The following is a 5,527-nucleotide window of genomic DNA, read 5'->3' on the forward strand; positions in this document are numbered from 1 at the left end:
GTTAAAATTTTATTGCGGCCAGATGTGAATAAACACATCCTGCGATCATGCCGCCGCCGAGCGTGCCGCCGCTGCCGCAGCGACGCGCGACTCGTCCGCGCGCACTGGGCCGCAGGGTCTATAGTCGATCGGTTGCCGCACTTGAAATGGGCCTGGACGCCATTGCCGCTTCCGGCCAGGCTGCAATCGTGGCCCGCTCAACAGCAACCGGCCGGCTTCCCGCGTTGGTACCGGAACCTCTGTCAGGTGCCGGCGATGAATCGTTCCTGGCGAGTCCCCTGACGTTGTCGCCGGCCCAATCCACCGAATCCGTATCGTCGATTACTCGCTCGCTCACACCGAGTCGCCGACAGGCCTCGGTAAGCGCCGCCACACCAAATCCGGGCACTTTGAAGCGCCCCGCACAGGCACCACTGCCGCGCACTCCGCGCTTCCCCGCCCCTTTACCGGGTATTCCGGTGGGACGCTTTCCCTCCCCTCCACATAGAGTAGAAGAGAAAGCCATCACAGCATCCTCGTCTCCGCCTACGCTGAATATGCCGATGATGTCACCGGGTTCTCCTATGGAAACCGGGACCACCGGCACCTCATACGCGAACATAGCCGCGTCTCAAAAATCCCCAGCACCTACACCCTCCACCTCCTCCGCCGCCGTTGCGCCCGCCGCGACCAACTCTACCTCGACTGCGACCGACACTACTGCCTATGCCTCCACCTCTGCTGCTGCCGGCGCCACAAGCGCCGCGCCCCCTACCAAACAGCCCAACCGCTACCCCCCGCTTATCGTGGAGACGCTGCCCGACTGGCCCACCCACTTTAGAGAGTTAAAGAAAGTCCTCGGGCACACCCCAAACGGACGTCCATTTGGCAAGGGCGTCCGCTTCATACCAAAGACGGACCAGGAGTTCCGACTCATCCAGCGCTATCTTACGCAGCTGGAGAGCAATACCGGAATCTCCTGGTTTTGCTACTCGCTGCCCGCTGAAAGAAGCGTTAAAGTAGCGATCCGCGGCCTGCCGGCTAACACAGAACCGGCACTAGTAGAGACAGAGCTGCGAGAGCTCGGGTTCATCCCAGAGCACGTCCGCGCAATACCCGCTCGTCCAGGCAGGCCGGGCTGTTTGATGTTCGCGCAATTGCAGCGGACCCCGGATCTCATCCCAGGCATTTACGAGGTGAGCGAACTGCTCTGTATGCCTGGGATCACTATTGAGGCCTGGCGCGGCAGAAAGGGGCCCGCGCAATGCCATCGCTGCCAGCAATTTAGACACTCCTCCCAAAACTGCCACCGGCCAATAGCCTGTGTGCGGTGCGGTGAGAACCACCCGGCGAAGGAGTGTCAACGTTCGCGCGAGGAACCACCAACGTGCGCCAATTGTGGCGGCGCCCACACGGCTAATAATGCGAACTGTCCCATCTTTCGCAAGGAGACGCGCAACCGCCGAGCAGGCACCGTCGCACGCACTGCCACAAATGCCCGTGCGCCCGCAACAGAAGTCGATGCACCTGGCTCGCTCATGGCTGCCGCCAACCAGCCAGGACCGACGGGCAAACGCCGCCGTAAACGTGGCAAACGCACACAAAAGCGGCCACCAGCTACACAGCCTTCCGCGCCACCTACTGCAGCCCCAGTCACTGCACCGCCTAGTGTACCGCCTGCAGCATCCACCTCTAGGCCACGCTCTGCGCCGCCCTCCGCGCCGCAACCTACCCAGCGTAGCAAAACGTCCAAGCCCACCGTGGTCGCCGCCCCTGTACGGGGGACGAAGGCGAAGCGAGTGATGCCGCTGGACCCCCGATTAACCAAAGTAATCAGCACCCTTAACCAGGTGCTGATAGCCATCCAAGAGCAGCGTGACCCAGTACCGCTGATCTTGGGCTGTATCGCGGAGCTTTGCGCCTCTTATGGCTGAGCTCCGTATCGCTTTTTGGAATGCCGACGGGCTCTCAGCTCAAAAAGCCCGTCTCTTTAAAACATTGCTCTCCCAGCGTCAGGTGGACATCGGCCTGGTTAACGAGACACACCTCAGACCAGCAGACAAGTTGAAGGTTTCCGGATACTATGTCTACCGGGAGGACCACACCTCGCCGATCGGGACTGCTTACAGGGGATTAGCAGTCCTGGTCCGTCGGAACCTCATCCACCAACTGCTGCCAGTACCTCAGTTGCAGTCGTCGTACGCCCTCGGCGTAGAAATCTGCATAGACCGCCAGCCCATCCGTGTGTTCGCCTTTTACAAGCCGCCGCAAAATCGACTGGCAGTGGCTGATGTCCGAACCTTGCTGGACTCGCCACTGCCCACGATCCTCGCTGGCGACTTCAACGCGAAACATACGGCATGGAACTCCAACACCGTGAGCCCGGACGGCAGACGCCTACTGGACGATGCAGATCGCCACGGTTACGAAGTGCTAGGACCAGAGGTCCCAACGCACTACCCGTACTGTGCAGCCCACACTCCGGACGTCATCGACATAGCAGTAGCTCGCGGCCTCGCTGCCGCACCGTCACTTGACGTCCTGGATGACCACCTCATCTCCGACCACCAAGCCGTCCTCCTGACGCTGACAATGACTCCATTGACGACATCGCTGCCTTCTCCAAAGCATCGCCAGGACTGGAGAATCTTCGCCAAACACATGGCCGAACACTCGCCGTCCTTTAGAGTAGAGAGCCCTGCAGACGTCGATCGACTCGCAACGGACCTCAGCGCAGTCATGTCCAATGCGCTTCGAGAGTCCAGACTCGATGCTGCAACTACTCGTAGAAAACCCCAGCTCCCTGCCTACATACTAGCGATGTTAGAGGAGAAGAGGAAGCTGCGTAGACTATGGCAAAACCTGCGATGCCCGGCCATGAAGACGCGGCTGAACGCCCTGGCAGCCAAGATATCAGACGCACTGGAAACGGTAGCAGTCGAATCTTGGCACACCGCCATCGAGCGAGCCGGCGATGACTGGTCCGGCATGCACCGCCTTTGCCGCCAGCTTTCCAGGAAGCCCTCTCCGATTAGACCCCTCATGGCCGGTGACGGAACCCCACGTTACCGCGCCGAGGATCGAGCGGAGATTTTCGCAGACTTCCTGGAGAAGCAGTTTACGCCTAATCCGACTGCGAATGTGCAGCACGTAGAGACCATCAAGCGACATGTGATGGACTACTTAGAATTGCCGATACCGCCGACAGAAGATCCCGTCGTGTTCTCCCCTGGTCGAGTCCAAAGGATGATTCGCCGAACTAAACTGCGCAAAGCCCCCGGTCCCGACCGAGTCACCAACGAAGCGCTGCGTCACCTACCCCCGCGAGCCATCGCAACGCTGACGCGGCTCTTCAATGGAATCCTCCGTACCGGGCACTTTCCATCCCCGTGGAAGCTCGGCCGAGTCATCCTGATTCCCAAGCAAGGCAAGAACATCATGCTGCCTGAGAGCTATCGCCCCATCACTCTTCTGTCCTCGACCTCGAAAGTTTTCGAGAAACTTCTGTTGCTGCACATTACGCCCCACCTTCAGCCACGCGACGAACAGTTCGGGTTCCGCGCCGAACACTCCACCACTTTACAAGTGACGAGAGTACTGCACCACCTCGCTACCGCTTACAACAAGCGAGAACAATCGGTTGCAGTATTTCTTGATATGGAGAAGGCGTTCGATCGCGTCTGGCACACCGGACTCATCTACAAGCTGTCCACGTCTACTACTCCGCGTCGAGTAGTTAAGACTGTGGCCACCTTCCTGCAAGACAGGCGTTTTCAAGTGGCGGTTGAAGACGCTTTGTCCACAGAGCGCCCCATCCGAGCCGGTGTGCCCCAGGGAAGCTGCCTGTCGCCCGTCTGCTATAGCAGATACACGGACGACATTCCAGTCGCTGGCGGAGCTATTTTAGCGTTGTATGCCGACGACGCTGCGTTTATCACCACCTCGCTGAACGCCAAGCACGCATCGGTAAAGATGCAGCGAGCACTGGATGCACTTCCCTCATGGCTGGAGGACTGGAGACTCAAGGTCAACGTGGGTAAAACTCAGGCGATTTCCATCGGGCGGGCGCGCCTTCTGCCGCCCCCGGTGTCTCTCATGGGCGAGAGCGTCGAATGGTCACCGACGGCCAAGTACCTTGGTGTGACCATTGACAAGACGCTCTCGATGCGGCCCCATGTGAAGAACGTAGTTGCCCAGACGCGTGCCGTGCGGAACATACTCCGCCCCATGCTAGCATCTCACCTGCCTCTCCGTACGAAGCTGTGCATCTACAAGGCGTACGTTCGCACGCGACTCACCTATGCGGCCCCAGCGTGGTTCGCGTTAACCAAAGAGACAGACCGCAAGTCGCTGCGAGCGCAGCAGTCGCTAGCGCTCCGCACCATCTCCGGAGCACCACGCTTCGTACGGAATCAGGTCATCTCCAGGGACCTGCGCATGGAGAGCCTGGACGACTTCGTTCGTCGCCTGAGTTCCTCCATGTTCGCGCGCGCCGACGGAGCGCGATCCCAGCATTTGCAGGGCATCGCGCCATACCATCGGCGACCGCCGGACATAAGAGGCCTACCACGTGACCTAATCTCCTAGGACACGACCGCTTCCTCGCCGCTGGCTGATGGGCGCCCCCTGGCACCTTGCCGGCGGGCTCGACCTCGCTAAGCGGCGGGTGGCTCCACCCACGGACATTCCTCCCTGCAGCAGCTAGCAGATCGCCCGCGATACCACGCGGGCTCGATCGCACTGCAGCAGGACACTTCCCGGACACGACACCTCGGACCATTAGGTCCCACCCAGTGCCCCGCCTGTAGTTGCAGGCGGCGTTGCCACCACTGAAAGGGGCCGTCGCCCCGAACAGTTACCCCGAGGCCTGTGAAGGCCTGCGTGGAAGACCCCGAGATTTCTGCGAAATGTTTAATGGAAGAGAAATGGCTATGTCATTATTGATATAAATTTTTGAATGATAACGCTGTTTCTTAATTTAGAGCGTTGTCTTATAATATAATCGTAATTCACTAATTCAGTATTAACTATTAACTGACGACACTACCCTAGGTCCTAAACTCCTAACTAAATTATTAATAATTTTTTTTTAAATCGGGCCCGTGGTTCCTGAGGTTAGCGCGTTCAAGCAAACAAACAGTCTTCATCTTTATGATTTTAGAACCTATACATACGAAGGCTACAAATAAATTTATCCAGAACAGAATAAAAACACCTGCGTTGTATTTCTAATATTGTTTGATAAAATTAACAGTTAAACGCTTCTAAACGAAGTCTAGTTGAATTAAAAAAATGCGAAGTCCCCTAGTGAGATTTTGGTATGGGGCAGATGCATTTAGCATACTTGTGTAACCTTGAAATTTTGTTTTAGGGACAAGTAGGTGATCAGCCTTCTGTGTCCTGTCAGACCGAGCCGAGAATTTTTTCTCTCCATCGGGAGTTGAACCCAAGGCCCCTCGGTTCTACGCTTACGCGTTAATCACTGTACCAAAAGACGGGCAAAAGTTTGGGCTAAGGACATTATAATAATTGAAATAAACAAGCCAAA

This window comes from Colias philodice, chromosome 19, assembly GCF_061535455.1.
Source record: "Colias philodice isolate Cphi_HAF_F1 chromosome 19, ilColPhil1 Martin Lab GWU primary, whole genome shotgun sequence".
NCBI lineage: Eukaryota > Metazoa > Arthropoda > Insecta > Lepidoptera > Pieridae > Colias > Colias philodice.